Below are 17,953 nucleotides of genomic sequence, written 5' to 3'. Positions count from 1 at the left end.
CCACAGACGCACAAAGTGCTGATGGGGGTGCTCGAGGGGAGCTGCCAGGCGCGCGCAGAGCTGCGAGAAGAACAGGCAGTCAAGCTTGAGAGGAAAGTCAATAACATCCCTCCCCCCACTGTCCTTTCCGAGATACATCACTTCCCTACGCACGTACTCGTACCTGCCCCCCCAGACGAGGTTGAAAACGTCCTTCGTCAGGCCTCTGCGCATGAAGCGGGGCAAAGGGTACACATGTGCAAGGTAGAGCAGGGTGGGAAGAATATCCACTTTTAAGGCTAAAACCTTACCTTGGAAGGACAGGGACCTGGACTTCCACAGTCCGATCTTCCGCCTGGCGATCGCCAACCGCCCCTCCCAGTTCAAACGGGCGGCACCATCCGAAAGGAAGTTGACCCCCAACACTTTGAGAGGTCCGTCACAGAGGGTGAGACCACCTGCGACGTCCTCCCTCGCCTTCCAGCTGCCGAAATACTTGGCCACCGACTTACTGAGGTTGAGCGTCGCGCCGGAGGCCCTACCGAATGCATGAACAAGGCTCATGGCATGACCGAGAGACTGATCCGAGCAGACGAAAAGGGTGGTGTCGTCTGCGTACTGGGTCAGTTTAACAGTTTTCCCCCGACTTCCTGGGATAAGAAGGCCATCGACCCCGGGGTGGGTGCGAATGGCGCACGCCAGTGGCTCTATATAGAGCGCGTAGAGGAGGGGGGAGAGGGGACATCCCTGCCTCACTCCACTCAGCTGGGGCACCAAGTCACTCAGGAAGCCATTGATAACAACATGGCTTCCAACTTCGTTATACAAAGTGTGTAACCACCCCAGATAATTGGGTCCAAAGCCAAACTTACCCAATACTTGAAACAGGAAGCGGTGATCTACCCGGTCAAAGGCTTTCTCCTGGTCCAAGCTGACCAGCAGGAGAGGGAGGTTCCTGTCCTCCACCCAGGCGATGGCGTCGCGGATGAGATGGAGGTTCCACGTCGCCGATCGACCCGGTACTCCACACGTCTGATCGCTGTGTACCAGATGAGCCATGGCCTTCTTCAGGCGTTCGGTAAGGGTCTTTGCGATGAGCTTTGTGTCTACACAAAGCATGGTCAGGGGCCTCCAGTTGCCAAGGTCGGCACGATCGCCCTTCTTGTGCAACAGAGAAAGAACCCCTGACCTCATGCTCCTAGTGAGCAAACCCCGGCGCTGAACGTCCTCTACAACCTGCAGTAATTCCGGCCCGAGGACATCCCAAAAGGTGGAATAAAATTCCACCGGGAGCCCATCAAGGCCCGGTACCTTGCGGCGGTTCATCTTGCCAAGCACTGCGGTCAGCTCGGCCAAGGTGATGGGGGCTTCTAAGCCGTCACGAATGTCACTGGGAAGACAAGGTGAGATGTTGTCTAGGAACCGCTCCCCTGCAACCGGGTCCGTGTCCCTAACCTTAAAAAGATCACAATAAAACAATTTTGCAACCTCCAGCATGTCTGATGTTGTAGTTACCTTGTTGCTATTTGAGGCACGGAGAGAGACAAAGCTCTTCTCCTCCCGGGCTTCCCTGGCTCTCTGGAAAAAAAAGGCGTTGCACTTTTCATTGTTTTCCAACAGGCACATTTTGTCGCGGAGCATTAGGGCCGAGGCAGCCTGTTCATGCAGGCGCCTCAGCTCACCCTTTATGCCAAGCAGTCGCTCGTGATCGATGGCGCCCCCGTTGTTGTGAGCGGCGTATTCATCCCGCAACCTTCTCTCCAGCTGCAGAATGGAGAATTTCTTCTCCATCCTGCGCTGCTTGCTGTACTGCATGGAGAAGGTTCGGATCCTATCCTTCACACTCTCCCACCATTCAGCCACGGAGGGGAAGGTAGGCTTGTCCTTCTGCCACTCGGAGAAGTGATCTAAAAAAAGGTGTCTAAAATCGCTCTCCTCCAGGATCTGCAGGTTCATTTTCCAATAGCCGCCCCCATATTCAGGGGCGTCTATGGAAACAGTGGCCTCCACTGCCAAATGGTCAGTGGGCCACTGTGGGGAGAGGGACACCTTTTTAAAAACAACGGGGGGTGAGGCTAAAATGTAATCGATGCGACTGCTAGCTCCGCGACTATTATGCCAGGTGAAGCCCGGCATGCTGGGGTTGCATGTCTTAAAACCATCAACAAGTTTAAAGGAACGAATAAAATGGCGAAAGTGCCCAGAGCTGACATCCTGTCTACCCTCCAACGAGATGTTAAAGTCCCCTCCTAAAATCAAGTGTCGATCTGTGACACAGAACGGGGACAACTCTTCAAAGAGAGTTATACGGGACGAGGCCTCCACTGGAGCGTAGACACATATGGCCCGGAGGCGCTGTCCCCTCCATGTGGCGTCCACCCCCAAAACCCTACCTTGAAGAACGGTAAACGATCTTACTTCTTCAAAGGCGCGGTCGCCAAAAAGGATCCCGACGCCTGAGGAGTGGACACCACCTACGCTCCAGTAGGATCTACCCCTCTTCCATTGTCGTGAAAAGAGAGCCTCGTCCCGCTGGTCCCGGAGGTGGACTTCCTGCAGAAAACAAATGCTGAAGGGAGAAGATGCCAGCTGATTAAAAACAGATGTGCGCTTTAAAACGTTCCTCAAACCCCTGACATTCAAGGTGACAATATTAAAATTGGCCATGAAATGTTAAAAAGGTAAAATACAATTAAAAACAACACACTAAAATAATAAAAGCCAGCCATTAAAAAACAATACCGCGTTACTGCCCCCCCTCCTCAGTCAAACCCAAAAGGCCCCCCAGTTCCAGCCCCCCCAGGTACTCCTGTTCATTGGCTTTGTCCTGTACACTACTGTACTCCTGGGGGGGCGCAGGGGACTGTCCCAAGTCCCACACCAGATGGGGGGCCCCCAACGTCGGGGAGGGGGGACTCTCTCGGCCTTGGTCCCCGGCCGCCACTGCTGGCAAGGTGGCAGCCGGAGGGCTGGAAGCGTCGGGTTGTACCTCCCTTCTGCTCTTCTTCCTCCTCCGGGGGGATGCGCCGCTCTTCCTCCTCCTGCTGCTGACGCCCGGAGCCAGGACTGGAGACCCCTCCTGCATCGCTGTGACTGTCCCTGGGGCCTCCTCCACCTCGGCCAGGGCTTCTCCTCCTGCCCCCGCCGCCGGCTGTTCCTGCCCTAATGTGGGGGCTTGCGCTCCCCCACCACTCTCCTTGCCGACGACTCTGCTGCCTGACAGAGCGTCGGCGTATGATGTTTTCCGTTGAGGGCAGGAACGAGCCAGATGGTCCTCACCGTTACAGTGGATACAGCGACGGGGGCCCTTGCAGTCCCTGGCCATATGCCCCGGCTCCAGGCAGTTCCGACAGCGCAGGTTGGCGCACCCCTCCAGAGTGTGTCCAAAACTATGGCACTGTCGGCAGAAGGGAGGCTGTCCAGAATAAAACAAGTAAGCCTTGTTACCCTGCAAATTAAAATAGGCTGGGGGATGACTAAAACCGCCCGCGCCATTAGCGTCCAGGCGCAGGCGGGCCTGGAACTGGCGTCGACCAGTCCAGATCCCCAGCTCATCCCGAATGTCCTTGTGGCCAGGAAGGAGGTCCACATACTTGTTCAGGAACTGGCGGACGGCCTCGGCGGTGATATGAGGATTGAAACAATGTACAGTTATCACTCGCTTGTCGGGCCACCACAGCGGCTCGATGGTATACTGACCCAGGAGAGGGTACTGGGCCCTCTCCTTGCTCCGCTCCAGGACCTTGGAGTAACTCTCGTCGGTGGACAGGGTGACCTCGAAGAACTGGTGAGGTCCATTCCGCTGCACACAGAGGATATCCTCCATGCGGAGGCCCAGCTCCCCGAAGGCCACCTCCCGGATGAAGGCCAGGCGGTCAGGGAAGGTGCCCACCTCCCCTTCGGCCCTCCAGCAGAACCGGGCGGTATTACGCAGGCCACCGCCTGCTACCAGCCACGGCCCGCTGAAGGGCTTCCTCGCAGCACCGCCGGCCGTCGCCATCCGGGATGGTCCACCGACGTCGTTCCTGGAGCAGAGTCCTCCTGCCGCCGTGGTCCCGACGTCCGCCGTGGTCCTGCTGCCGTCCGCCAATCCGGGATGAGCCGAGGAATGCTAAACTATTAAAAACACCTAAGAATAAAAAACACCAGTTCACCCAACAGGGCGGCGGGCAGGCCACCAGCCACTGCGGGATCCCCAGCCTAATAAAAACGAAAATAAAAGCAGGGATAAAAGGCTAAAAGGAAGGCACGGGTCGCCCCGTGGCAGCGGCGGTCAAGCCACCTACTGGTCACGCATTAGGGTCACCGTGCCTTCCTCTAAAAAACCCGACGCAGTCCTTTAAAAGCGATAAAAAGAGCGTAAAATCCACTTGATCTTAGCCAAAAGGCCGAGAAGCGATACCCACAAATTGCGCCCCGCCGGGCGCCGGCATGCGGGATGCCGACGGAGCTGGCGCGGCTCAGCCCTCACCAGCCCCTCTGGCAGGTGTCGCCCGGCGAGTCCACGCGTGATCCAGGGAGACCACAGCCGCGCCACCGGGCACCTAACGCCAGCCGCTAAGCCGGGCCCAGTCTTCCTTTGACAGCAGCAGTGCAGCTCTGCTTGGGCAGAGCCTCCAAAAATACCATGAACTCATCGCTATCCCTCTCCACGGAAATCTTTAGTAAAAGGCGAAAGATTTATACGGGATGAAGAGAGACCCGAGTCGATATGGGGCCGCCGCCAAGCCCGTCGCCGTTAGCCGGGCCTGCGTGACGCCCCCGCTCGGAGTAGAATGCCCAGGGGCGTCGCAGCCGCCGTCCTCGGGGCCCCGACTCCTCCCTGTCCTCCTGTCCTCTCAAAAGACAGCAATCATTTTAACAAACATGAGGGGAAATTCAAAAGGCAAAGATGACATCATGCCTTACCTCAGCGCAGCTGTCCACCGCACAAACAGTGTGTCACCTTCCTTTAAAAAAAAAAAAAAAAAAAAAAAAAAAAGAAAAACGGCGGGAAACGGGGGCCACGCACAGACAGGGCCCCCCCCCTCACAGCACTCAGTCTATTAGTCACTCACTCACTCACTCACTCACTCACTCACTCAGTCAGTCAGTCAGTCAGTCAGTTCTGCCTTTCGACAACAGGGGGCAGTAGAGGTGCACCATTCCCGGAAGCACTGCAATACCGGGTCGATGCGTGGAGCGGACGGGGCAAGCCCCACTTCCGGCTCCCTGTTCCAAAAATCCGTTTAATATGTGGTCCCCTCCATGGGGGACGTATCAGATATTAAACTGATAAGAACAGATACTACACTTGATCTTAGCCAAAAGGCCGAGAAGCGATACCCACAAATTGCGCCCCGCCGGGCGCCGGCATGCGGGATGCCGACGGAGCTGGCGCGGCTCAGCCGTCACCAGCCCCTCTGGCAGGTGTCGCCCGGCGAGTCCACGCGTGATCCAGGGAGACCACAGCCGCGCCACCGGGCACCTAACGCCAGCCGCTAAGCCGGGCCCAGTCTTCCTTTGACAGCAGCAGTGCAGCTCTGCTTGGGCAGAGCCTCCAAAAATACCATGAACTCATCGCTATCCCTCTCCACGGAAATCTTTAGTAAAAGGCGAAAGATTTATACGGGATGAAGAGAGACCCGAGTCGATATGGGGCCGCCGCCAAGCCCGTCGCCGTTAGCCGGGCCTGCGTGACGCCCCCGCTCGGAGTAGAATGCCCAGGGGCGTCGCAGCCGCCGTCCTCGGGGCCCCGACTCCTCCCTGTCCTCCTGTCCTCTCAAAAGACAGCAATCATTTTAACAAACATGAGGGGAAATTCAAAAGGCAAAGATGACATCATGCCTTACCTCAGCGCAGCTGTCCACCGCACAAACAGTGTGTCACCTTCCTTTAAAAAAAAAAAAAAAAAAAAAAAAAAAAAAAGAAAAACGGCGGGAAACGGGGGCCACGCACAGACAGGGCCCCCCCCCTCACAGCACTCAGTCTATTAGTCACTCACTCACTCACTCACTCACTCACTCACTCACTCACTCAGTCAGTCAGTCAGTCAGTCAGTTCTGCCTTTCGACAACAGGGGGCAGTAGAGGTGCACCATTCCCGGAAGCACTGCAATACCGGGTCGATGCGTGGAGCGGACGGGGCAAGCCCCACTTCCGGCTCCCTGTTCCAAAAATCCGTTTAATATGTGGTCCCCTCCATGGGGGACGTATCAGATATTAAACTGATAAGAACAGATACTACACTTGATCTTAGCCAAAAGGCCGAGAAGCGATACCCACAAATTGCGCCCCGCCGGGCGCCGGCATGCGGGATGCCGACGGAGCTGGCGCGGCTCAGCCCTCACCAGCCCCTCTGGCAGGTGTCGCCCGGCGAGTCCACGCGTGATCCAGGGAGACCACAGCCGCGCCACCGGGCACCTAACGCCAGCCGCTAAGCCGGGCCCAGTCTTCCTTTGACAGCAGCAGTGCAGCTCTGCTTGGGCAGAGCCTCCAAAAATACCATGAACTCATCGCTATCCCTCTCCACGGAAATCTTTAGTAAAAGGCGAAAGATTTATACGGGATGAAGAGAGACCCGAGTCGATATGGGGCCGCCGCCAAGCCCGTCGCCGTTAGCCGGGCCTGCGTGACGCCCCCGCTCGGAGTAGAATGCCCAGGGGCGTCGCAGCCGCCGTCCTCGGGGCCCCGACTCCTCCCTGTCCTCCTGTCCTCTCAAAAGACAGCAATCATTTTAACAAACATGAGGGGAAATTCAAAAGGCAAAGATGACATCATGCCTTACCTCAGCGCAGCTGTCCACCGCACAAACAGTGTGTCACCTTCCTTTAAAAAAAAAAAAAAAAAAAAAAAAAAGAAAAACGGCGGGAAACGGGGGCCACGCACAGACAGGGCCCCCCCCCTCACAGCACTGAGTCTATTAGTCACTCACTCACTCACTCACTCACTCAGTCAGTCAGTCAGTCAGTCAGTCAGTTCTGCCTTTCGACAACAGGGGGCAGTAGAGGTGCACCATTCCCGGAAGCACTGCAATACCGGGTCGATGCGTGGAGCGGACGGGGCAAGCCCCACTTCCGGCTCCCTGTTCCAAAAATCTGTTTAATATGTGGTCCCCTCCATGGGGGACGTATCAGATATTAAACTGATAAGAACAGATTTTTTTTTTTTTTTTTTTTTTTTTTTTTTAAATTCAATTACAATTTTTATTTCAATCAATAAAATATTACAATTATAATCTCCTTAAAAGGATTTCAAACAAGACATTAACACACCGTTAAAATTCAGCCCATATCAGAGTTTAAAATTTAAATATAAAATACATAAACCACACCAGACATTCAATAAATAAGCAAATATTAATCAAAAACCATTGAGTGTCAGTGGTTATTTTCAAAATCACCCCCAGGCTTAAAATCCCATTGCAAAGGGTTTCCGATCCTTGTGAACTTTATGGTGTGACACTGAAAAAAAAAACATTAACGCACCACCAAGAAAGGCACAGTATAAGGTGCGTGCGTTCACAACTCACGTGCCACACCGACCTTCCTGGATGGAGCTCGTACTCACCAAGATGTTAGTGGGGCTATGGCCGCAGAAGGCCCTTCCACCTTTCCTTGGCCTCGTGATAGCCCCACTGGATGATGTCCCGCTCCATCCTGAAATCCAAGTCCGCCACAATCTTTCGATATAATCCCCAGGCCCTCAAATCTGCCCCTTTATGGATGAGTGCCGACCTTGCATTCCAAAGTTCACGTTTGGTCATGCTGATCAGCAGCCACATCCGGGGCGGGAAGGGAGTCTGAGGACCTTGGGGCCACCCCATCATCACCTTATCGTAGGACAACACAAACTGCGGGTCTAGTTTCCTGCACAGGCCTTGCACTGATCTCCAGACCTCCCTGGCATACCCACAGTCCCAAAAGGCGTGCCTGAGGGTCTCCTCCTCTGAGCACTCGGGACGTGGGCAGCCTGAGTGTCTGGTCAGCTTGTGCCTGTACAGTACATCCCTGACCGGCAGCTTACCATGCACACACTGCCAGTTCAGGTCCTGCAGCCGGTTATCCAACCCCTTGGGCTGGATCCTGGTCCAGGTGTCCTTCTCCAGGCCCAGCACAGCACGGGTTCCCCTCTTCACCAGCACAGCCCGATACAGGGCTCGGTGCCTGGTGAGGGTCCCTGGGGGGAGACCTGCCGGAAGAGACTTACTCCACTTAATAGCATGGTGATAGTGGGTCGGCAGCGTCTCCGCCTTGGGCCCGGCGTTGGACCACGACGTCAACAGACGTCTCATGGGCAGGGCCAGCCACAAGTGAACAAAATACTGGTGGGGGTGTTCTAGGGGAGCCACCAGACGTGCACAGATCTGGGAGAAGAACAGGCAGTCAAGCTTGAGAGGGAAGTCCGGAACATCCCTCCCCCCACTGTCCTTTCCAAGGTACATCACTTCCCTCCTCACATACTCATACCTGCCGCCCCAAACAAGGTTAAACACATCCTTAGTTAAGCCTCTCCGCATGAAGCGGGGCATGGGGAACACATGGGCGAGGTAGAGGAGGGTGGGAAGGATATCAACCTTCAAGGCGAGAACCTTACCCAGGAAGGACAGGGACCTGGCCTTCCACATCCCCATCTTCCGCCTGGCGATCGTCAAACGCTCTTCCCAGTTTACCCGGGCAGCACCTTTCGAAAGAAAGTTAACCCCCAACACCTTGAGAGGGCCGCCGCAGAGAGTGAGCCCCCCCGGGACGTCCTCTCTCGCCTTCCAGCTGCCAAAGTACTTGACCACCGACTTGCTCAGGTTAAGTGCAGCCCCGGAGGCCTTCCCGAACGCCTGCACCAAGCCCAGGGCGTGACCGAGCGCATGGTCCGAGCACACAAACAGAGTGGTATCGTCTGCGTACTGGGCCAGCTTTACCGTCAGGCCCCCACTCCCTGGCAGGATCAGGCCGTTGATACCTGGATGGGCACGGATGGCGCTCGCCAACGGCTCTATATATAGAGCGTAGAGGAGGGGGGAGAGAGGGCAACCCTGCCTCACTCCACTTGACTGGGGAACCCAATCACTGAGGGAACCATTAATCGACACATGGCTACCAACCTCAGTATAAAGCGCATGAACCCATCCCAAGAACTTAGGCCCAAAACCTAGCCTGCTCAATACCCCAAACAGGAAGCAGTGGTCCACTCGGTCAAACGCCTTCTCCTGGTCCAAGCTAACGAGTGCCAGAGGGACATTCCTGTCCTCAGCCCAGGCGATCGCGTCCCGAATTAAATGTAAATTCCAAGTCGCAGATCGACCCGGGACCCCGCAAGTCTGGTCACTATGGACCAGGTGGGTCATGGCCTTTTTTAGGCGCTCAGTTAGGGTCTTTGCTATGATCTTTGCATCTACGCAAAGCATTGTCAGGGGTCTCCAGTTGCCAAGTTCGGCACGATCGCCCTTCTTGTACAACAAAGACAAGACCCCTGACCGCATGCTCTTGGTGAGCATGCCCTGACGCTGCACGTCCTCAGCCACTTCTAGCAGCTCCGGCCCGAGGACTTCCCAAAACGTGGAATAGAATTCCACGGGGAGTCCATCGAGACCAGGAACTTTGCGCCGGTTCATTTTGCCTAGCACCTCAGTCAGCTCGGCTAGAGTGAAGGGGGCATCTAAGCTGTCCCTTGCCTCACTGGGAAGACTAGGTTTGAGTTTAGATAAAAACTGCTCCCCTAGCTCAGGTTCGGTCTCCCTTTTCTTAAAAAGGTCACCGTAAAAACATTTAGCAACCTCCAGCATCCGGGCCGAATCGGAGACCAGGTTGCCTCCTTGGTCCCGGAGGGCAGTGAAACACTTTTCCTCACGGGCCAGTTTCACCTTATTAAAGAAGAAGGCTGTACATTTCTCATTCTCCTCCCTTTCCAAAGCCCTGGCCCAAAACAAGGAGGCCGCAGCCGATTGCTCGTGCAGGCCCCTCAGCTTAGCTTTGGCTGCCTGCACCTCCTCAAAGTTAAAAGCCCCTCCGTTGTTGTGGCGGGCATACTCCCTCTGCAGCCTGGTCTCTAGCCGTTGGATTTCGTAAAGCCTTTTAGCTTTACGCTGGCCGCAATAGTGGATAGCTAGAGCTCTAACCCTCTCTTTTACGCTCTCCCACCATGCGGCCGTGGAGACGTAGGCTGCCTTACAGCCCTGCCACGCAGTAAAATGATCCAGGAAGAGAGACCTAAAGTCTCTCTCTTCTAAGATCTCCACGTTCAGCTTCCAATAGCCCCTCCCGAAGGTAGGGGCGTCAATGGAAACTGTGGCCTCGACCGATGTATGGTCCGAGTACCACCGTGGAGACCTCAAAACCTTCCTAAAAACAACAGAGGGCGAAGCTAAAATATAATCAATACGGCTGCTGGCCCCACGACTGTTGTGCCAGGTATGGCCCGGATCTGTGGGGTTGCACGTTTTAAAACCATCAGAGAGGTTGAGGCTGCGGATCAAATTCCTAAAATGTTTAGTGCTGACATCCCCTTTCCCTTCTAAAAAAGTATTGAAGTCCCCTCCTAAAATTATGTGTCTATTAGTGACACAAAACTGGGCCAGCTCCTCAAAAAGCGCAATGCGGGACGAGGCCTCCACTGGAGCGTAAACGCACATCGCCCGGATGTGCTGACCTCTCCAGGTGGCGTCCACTCCCAAAACCCTTCCCTGCACTACAGTGAAGGTACTCACATTCTCAAAGGCCCGGTCACCAAAAAGGATGCCGACGCCTGAAGAATGGACACCACCAACGCTCCAGCAGGACTTACCCCTCTTCCACGCTTGTGAGAAAAGAGCCACGTCCCGCTGGTCCCTGAGGTGGACTTCCTGCAAGAAACAGAGATTGAAAGGGGAGGATGTCAGTTCATCAAAGACCGCGGCCCTTTTGACTGGGTTCCTCAACCCTCTGACGTTAACAGTAAAAATTTTAAAACCAGCCATGGGGGGATTAAAAGAAGAATAAAACAATAAGACATTAAAACCATAAAAATTTTTAAAAACTATAAACCCTAAAACCAGCTATTAAGACCCCTGTTCCCCCTCCCCACTCATGCCCAGAATTTTCCCCAGCATGGAGTCCTCCAGGTAGGCCTGGTCGTTTGGTGAAACCTCCAGGCCCGAAAAGGTAATGTCCTCCTGGGGAAGGGCTGGGGACAACATTGACAAATTCCAACTTATATCTTCTGTTTTGGGGGCGGGGGGCGATACGACCTGTACAGGGGCCTCAGCTGGGGGCGCCGCCTCCTTGGGGGTACCTGTTGCCTCCTCTGCTTCCTTCCTCGTCTTCTTAGTTTTGTCCTTGGGGTCACCCTTCTTCTTCCTTTTGGTGACCCCGGCCCGGGCCTGCGGGGACTGCCCAGCCTGAGCCCGGGGCCCCTCAGCCCCCAACGGGGTCTTCACTGGGGACCTGGCCACTTCTTCCTGGGCCCCCACTGACCTCTCCTGAGGCCCCCCTGGCTTTGGGGCAGGGAGCAGCTCCCGGTCCGGCACCCGCCTCACCTGCCCACCACCCGCCAGAACGCCCGCATAGGAGCGCTGGGGGCAGACACGGGCCAGGTGCTCCTCGCTGCTACAGTGGCGGCAACGTTGGGGGCCCTTACAGTCCTTAGCCATGTGCCCGGGCTCAAGGCAGTTACGGCACTTAAGGTCCGGGCAGTCCTCCGCCTTGTGTCCCTGGCCCTGGCACGACCGGCAGAAGGTAGGCTGACCAGTGTAGAACAGGTACCCCCTGTTGGGCCCGATGGAAAAGTAGGCTGGGGGATGAAGATATCCCCCCTTTCCATCCGGCCGCAGTCGCACCTGAAACTGGCGGCGCCCATTCCACACACCCAGCTCGTCCCGGACGTCTCTGTGTCCTGGTAAAACCTCAACGTGTTTAGTGAGGAAATGGCAGACGGCCTCCGCCGACACGTAAGGATTGAACACATGCACCGTTACCACCCGCTTGTCCGTAAACCACAAGGGCTCAACCGAGTACATATTCAAGAGCGGGTGGTCGGACTTGCTCTGCTCCAGCACCCTCCGGTATGCCTCCTCAGAGGCCAAGGTAACATCCAGAAACCTCTGGGGATGGTTCCTCTGGACGCAGATCAGGTCCTCCAGCTTAAAGCCCAGCACACCAAAGACAACCTCCCGGATGAAGAAGACCCTGTCGTGAAACTGGGCCTCTCCATCCAGGTTCCTCCAACGGAACCGGGCCGTGTTAAGCAGACCGCCACCTACCATCGGACCCGGTCCGGAGGAGGGGGTCGTCCCGGCCACTGGAGCCGCCGCTGGGGCCGTCACTGCCGTCCTGGGAGCCGTAGCTGCCATCCTCCAGCTGGGGTGCTCCGGCATCAGCCGTCCCACTCGGAGTGGAGCAAGGCGCAGTGTTCCAGAGGTCCTTCCGCCGTAGTCCAAGACGAGCTGAGCTAAAAACTAGACTAAAAAATAAAATAATAAAAGTGAATAAAAACAAACAAGGGCTGAAAAACACTAAAACAGGATACCAAGGTTCACCCCGTGGCAGCGGCGGTCAGGCCACCTGCTGGGCACGCATTAGGATCCCCTTGGTATCCGCTAAACTAAAAAACACGACGGGTAAAACGGCTAAGAAAAAACGCCAAAAGTTTTAAAAAACTTGATCTTAGCCAAAAGGCCGAGAAGCGATACCCACAAATTGCGCCCCGCCGGGCGCCGGCATGCGGGATGCCGACGGAGCTGGCGCGGCTCAGCCCTCACCAGCCCCTCTGGCAGGTGTCGCCCGGCGAGTCCACGCGTGATCCAGGGAGACCACAGCCGCGCCACCGGGCACCTAACGCCAGCCGCTAAGCCGGGCCCAGTCTTCCTTTGACAGCAGCAGTGCAGCTCTGCTTGGGCAGAGCCTCCAAAAATACCATGAACTCATCGCTATCCCTCTCCACGGAAATCTTTAGTAAAAGGCGAAAGATTTATACGGGATGAAGAGAGACCCGAGTCGATATGGGGCCGCCGCCAAGCCCGTCGCCGTTAGCCGGGCCTGCGTGACGCCCCCGCTCGGAGTAGAATGCCCAGGGGCGTCGCAGCCGCCGTCCTCGGGGCCCCGACTCCTCCCTGTCCTCCTGTCCTCTCAAAAGACAGCAATCATTTTAACAAACATGAGGGGAAATTCAAAAGGCAAAGATGACATCATGCCTTACCTCAGCGCAGCTGTCCACCGCACAAACAGTGTGTCACCTTCCTTTAAAAAAAAAAAAAAAAAAAAAAAAAAGAAAAACGGCGGGAAACGGGGGCCACGCACAGACAGGGCCCCCCCCCTCACAGCACTGAGTCTATTAGTCACTCACTCACTCACTCACTCACTCACTCAGTCAGTCAGTCAGTCAGTCAGTCAGTTCTGCCTTTCGACAACAGGGGGCAGTAGAGGTGCACCATTCCCGGAAGCACTGCAATACCGGGTCGATGCGTGGAGCGGACGGGGCAAGCCCCACTTCCGGCTCCCTGTTCCAAAAATCCGTTTAATATGTGGTCCCCTCCATGGGGGACGTATCAGATATTAAACTGATAAGAACAGATACTACACTTGATCTTAGCCAAAAGGCCGAGAAGCGATACCCACAAATTGCGCCCCGCCGGGCGCCGGCATGCGGGATGCCGACGGAGCTGGCGCGGCTCAGCCCTCACCAGCCCCTCTGGCAGGTGTCGCCCGGCGAGTCCACGCGTGATCCAGGGAGACCACAGCCGCGCCACCGGGCACCTAACGCCAGCCGCTAAGCCGGGCCCAGTCTTCCTTTGACAGCAGCAGTGCAGCTCTGCTTGGGCAGAGCCTCCAAAAATACCATGAACTCATCGCTATCCCTCTCCACGGAAATCTTTAGTAAAAGGCGAAAGATTTATACGGGATGAAGAGAGACCCGAGTCGATATGGGGCCGCCGCCAAGCCCGTCGCCGTTAGCCGGGCCTGCGTGACGCCCCCGCTCGGAGTAGAATGCCCAGGGGCGTCGCAGCCGCCGTCCTCGGGGCCCCGACTCCTCCCTGTCCTCCTGTCCTCTCAAAAGACAGCAATCATTTTAACAAACATGAGGGGAAATTCAAAAGGCAAAGATGACATCATGCCTTACCTCAGCGCAGCTGTCCACCGCACAAACAGTGTGTCACCTTCCTTTAAAAAAAAAAAAAAAAAAAAAAAAAAAAAAGAAAAACGGCGGGAAACGGGGGCCACGCACAGACAGGGCCCCCCCCCTCACAGCACTCAGTCTATTAGTCACTCACTCACTCACTCACTCACTCACTCAGTCAGTCAGTCAGTCAGTCAGTCAGTCAGTCAGTCAGTTCTGCCTTTCGACAACAGGGGGCAGTAGAGGTGCACCATTCCCGGAAGCACTGCAATACCGGGTCGATGCGTGGAGCGGACGGGGCAAGCCCCACTTCCGGCTCCCTGTTCCAAAAATCCGTTTAATATGTGGTCCCCTCCATGGGGGACGTATCAGATATTAAACTGATAAGAACAGATTTTTTTTTTTTTTTCCATACTTTATTAAACAGTTCTGCACATCATTTAAATCAACACACCTGATCAAAACATATAAACATCAAACCTACACTTTTAAAATTGGCATCGTCATCCATGCATATTAAAACAACCTTTCCAGCATACATCATAAACAAATATTACAACAATGTAAAAGGTTGAAATTTTTAACATAATACACATCAATGGCAATTCAATAGAATCATAATAATAAGACATATTAAAACAGTATTAAACAAACAAATTATGCAGAACTATATACCATAAAATAATCAAAACAGTAATAAAATCAACAATTAAAATTACACACATTTACCCTTTAATTACATTCATCTGGCCATTTCTACAAATAAAATGTCACCTCAAATGCAAGCCATTAAAAGGTTAAAACCTTAAAAGAGGAACAGACCCACAGACCACAAATTTCAAACACAAGGGTCGGGTTAAAACAGGGTTATACACCATCCACACACATAAAATCTGAGACTTCGGGCATAAAATACGGTTAATCACAGAAACAAAGCACACCAAATAGATTAAAATGTTAATAGATAATGTTAATATTAATAAATACGTGCTAAAAGTGATCAACCAGTAGTGCACAATAAATTCTGTACATGCAATTATTAAAAAAGTATTTAAAATACAACACACGCACAAAAAAAACAAAGCACACTCACCTAAAACCCAAAGTACCTTCTGTGTGCTCCAGAAAGGTGCGTCATGTCCACCCTGTAGAATGGAGCGTCACCACCTAAACGAAACGGGGCTAAAGCCAAAAGAGGCCCTTCCACCTCTCCTTGGCCTCGTGGTAGCCCCGCTGGATGACGTCAGTCTCCATCCTGAAACCCAAGTCGGCCCGGATTTTACGGAACACCCCTTGTGCCTCCAGATGAACCCCTCTGCGGATGAGCGCGGTCCTGGCATTCCACAGCTCTCGCTTGGTAATGCTGACCAGCAGCCACATCCAGGGGCCGAAGGGGTTATGGAGCTTGGGGTCCCACCCCTTCAACACCTTGTCGTAGGTCAGACCGGGCTGCGGGTCCACACGTCCACACAGGCCCGCTACCAACCCCCAAACTCTCTGTGCATGCCCACAGTCCCAAAACACGTGCCTGATGGTCTCATCCTCGCTGCACTCGGGCCTGGGGCAGCGGGGGTGTCTGGTCAGCTTATGCCTATGTAAGACGTCCCTGACTGGCAGCTTACCATGAAGGCACTGCCAGTTCAGGTCCTGCAGCCTGTGATCCAAACCCATAGGCTGGATTCTCGCCCATGTGCCTTCCTCCAGGCCCAGCATGGCCCGAGTCTCCCTATGACCAAGCAAAGCCCTATAAAGCGCTCTATGCTTGGTCAAGGCCTCTGTCTTGACACCTGCCGGAAAAAACTTACTCCACTTGACAGCGTGGCTGTAGTGGGCCGGCAGGGTCTCAGCCTTGGGGCCGAGGTTGGTCCACGACGCCACCAGGCGTCTCATGGGGAGAGCCAGCCACAGACGCACAAAGTGCTGATGGGGGTGCTCGAGGGGAGCTGCCAGGCGCGTGCAGAGCTGCGAGAAGAACAGGCAGTCAAGCTTGAGAGGAAAGTCAATAACATCCCTCCCCCCACTGTCCTTTCCGAGATACATCACTTCCCTACGCACGTACTCGTACCTGCCCCCCCAGACGAGGTTGAAAACGTCTCTCGTCAGGCCTCTGCGCATGAAGCGGGGCAAAGGGTACACATGTGCAAGGTAGAGCAGGGTGGGAAGAATATCCACTTTTAAGGCTAAAACCTTACCTTGGAAGGACAGGGACCTGGACTTCCACAGTCCGATCTTCCGCCTGGCGATCGCCAACCGCTCCTCCCAGTTCAAACGGGCGGCACCATCCGAAAGGAAGTTGACCCCCAACACTTTGAGAGGTCCGTCACAGAGGGTGAGACCCCCTGCGACGCCCTCCCTCGCCTTCCAGCTGCCGAAATACTTGGCCACCGACTTACTGAGGTTGAGCGTCGCGCCGGAGGCCCTACCGAACGCATGAACAAGGCTCATGGCATGACCGAGAGACTGATCCGAGCAGACGAAAAGGGTGGTGTCGTCTGCGTACTGGGTCAGTTTAACAGTTTTCCCCCGACTTCCTGGGATAAGAAGGCCATCGACCCCGGGGTGGGCGCGAATGGCGCACGCCAGTGGCTCTATATAGAGCGCGTAGAGGAGGGGGGAGAGGGGACATCCCTGCCTCACTCCACTCAGCTGGGGCACCAAGTCACTCAGGAAGCCATTGATAACAACATGGCTCCCAACTTCGTTATACAAAGTGTGTAACCACCCCAGGTAATTGGGTCCAAAGCCAAACTTACCCAATACTTGAAACAGGAAGCGGTGATCTACCCGGTCGAAGGCTTTCTCCTGGTCCAAGCTGACCAGCAGGAGAGGGAGGTTCCTGTCCTCCACCCAGGCGATGGCGTCGCGGATGAGATGGAGGTTCCACGTCGCCGATCGACCCGGTACTCCACACGTCTGATCGCTGTGAACCAGATGAGCCATGGCCTTCTTCAGGCGTTCTGTAAGGGTCTTTGCGATGAGCTTTGTGTCTACACAAAGCATGGTCAGGGGCCTCCAGTTGCCAAGGTCGGCACGATCACCCTTCTTGTGCAACAAAGAAAGAACCCCTGACCTCATGCTCCTAGTGAGCAAACCCCGGCGCTGAACGTCCTCTACAACCTGCAGTAATTCCGGCCCGAGGACATCCCAAAAAGTGGAATAAAATTCCACCGGGAGCCCATCAAGGCCCGGTACCTTGCGGCGGTTCATCTTGCCAAGCACTGCGGTCAGCTCGGCCAAGGTGATGGGGGCTTCTAAGCCGTCACGAATGTCACTGGGAAGGCAAGGTGAGATGTTGTCTAGGAACCGCTCCCCTGCAACCGGGTCCGTGTCCCTAACCTTAAAAAGATTGTGATAAAACAATTTAGCAACCTCCAGCATGTCTGATGTTATTGTTACCGTTTCGCCGTTTAAGGCCCGGAGAGAGTCGAAGGTCTTCTCCTCCCGGGCTTCCCTGGCTCTCTGGAAAAAATGAGTATTGCACTTTTCATTGTTTTCCAAAAAGAACATTCTGTCGCGGAGCATTTGAGCCGAGGCAGCCTGTGCATGCAGGCGCCTCAGCTCACCCTTTATATCAAGCAGTCGCTCGTGGTCGATGGTGCCCCCGCTGTTGTGAGCGGCGTATTCATCCCGCAACCTTCTCTCCAGCTGCAGAATGGAGAATTTCTTCTCCATCCTGCGCTGCTTGCTGTACTGCATGGAGAAGGTTCGGATCCTGTCCTTCACACTCTCCCACCATTCGGCCACGGAGGGGAAGGTAGGCTTGTCCTTCTGCCACTCGGAGAAGTGATCTAAAAAAAGGTGTCTAAAATCGCTCTCCTCCAGGATCTGCAGGTTCATTTTCCAATAGCCACCCCCATATTCAGGGGCGTCTATGGAAACAGTGGCCTCCACTGCCAAGTGGTCAGTGGGCC

At 54.8% G+C, this 17,953-nt stretch overlaps 10 non-coding genes across 10 annotated transcripts; all 10 read right to left on the bottom strand.

Annotated features, from left to right (window-relative positions):
- Positions 1-4,574: 4,574 nt before the first annotated feature.
- On the bottom strand, positions 4,575-4,688 carry LOC140580228 (U5 spliceosomal RNA). Its single transcript, XR_011983989.1, has one exon. It is a non-coding gene; the product is annotated as a U5 spliceosomal RNA (small nuclear RNA).
- Positions 4,689-5,110: 422 nt separating this feature from the next.
- Positions 5,111-5,302, bottom strand: LOC140579863 (U2 spliceosomal RNA). The gene has a single exon (XR_011983709.1). It is a non-coding gene; the product is annotated as a U2 spliceosomal RNA (small nuclear RNA).
- A 195-nt stretch (positions 5,303-5,497) lies between these two features.
- Positions 5,498-5,611, bottom strand: LOC140580226 (U5 spliceosomal RNA). Its single transcript, XR_011983987.1, has one exon. It is a non-coding gene; the product is annotated as a U5 spliceosomal RNA (small nuclear RNA).
- Positions 5,612-6,044: 433 nt separating this feature from the next.
- LOC140579862 (U2 spliceosomal RNA) lies at positions 6,045-6,236 on the bottom strand. Its single transcript, XR_011983708.1, has one exon. It is a non-coding gene; the product is annotated as a U2 spliceosomal RNA (small nuclear RNA).
- Positions 6,237-6,431: 195 nt separating this feature from the next.
- Positions 6,432-6,545, bottom strand: LOC140580225 (U5 spliceosomal RNA). Its single transcript, XR_011983986.1, has one exon. It is a non-coding gene; the product is annotated as a U5 spliceosomal RNA (small nuclear RNA).
- A 416-nt stretch (positions 6,546-6,961) lies between these two features.
- On the bottom strand, positions 6,962-7,154 carry LOC140579886 (U2 spliceosomal RNA). Its single transcript, XR_011983729.1, has one exon. It is a non-coding gene; the product is annotated as a U2 spliceosomal RNA (small nuclear RNA).
- A 5,657-nt stretch (positions 7,155-12,811) lies between these two features.
- LOC140580223 (U5 spliceosomal RNA) lies at positions 12,812-12,925 on the bottom strand. Its single transcript, XR_011983985.1, has one exon. It is a non-coding gene; the product is annotated as a U5 spliceosomal RNA (small nuclear RNA).
- Positions 12,926-13,345: 420 nt separating this feature from the next.
- Positions 13,346-13,537, bottom strand: LOC140579861 (U2 spliceosomal RNA). The gene has a single exon (XR_011983707.1). It is a non-coding gene; the product is annotated as a U2 spliceosomal RNA (small nuclear RNA).
- Positions 13,538-13,732: 195 nt separating this feature from the next.
- On the bottom strand, positions 13,733-13,846 carry LOC140580222 (U5 spliceosomal RNA). The gene has a single exon (XR_011983984.1). It is a non-coding gene; the product is annotated as a U5 spliceosomal RNA (small nuclear RNA).
- A 436-nt stretch (positions 13,847-14,282) lies between these two features.
- LOC140579884 (U2 spliceosomal RNA) lies at positions 14,283-14,473 on the bottom strand. Its single transcript, XR_011983727.1, has one exon. It is a non-coding gene; the product is annotated as a U2 spliceosomal RNA (small nuclear RNA).
- Between the last annotated feature and the right edge of the window lie 3,480 nt (positions 14,474-17,953).

Source organism: Paramormyrops kingsleyae, chromosome 18 (assembly GCF_048594095.1).
Source record: "Paramormyrops kingsleyae isolate MSU_618 chromosome 18, PKINGS_0.4, whole genome shotgun sequence".
Classification (NCBI taxonomy): domain Eukaryota; kingdom Metazoa; phylum Chordata; class Actinopteri; order Osteoglossiformes; family Mormyridae; genus Paramormyrops; species Paramormyrops kingsleyae.
The sequence above is the reverse complement of the archived record's forward strand: the minus strand, read 5'-3'. Positions and strand labels throughout refer to the sequence as shown.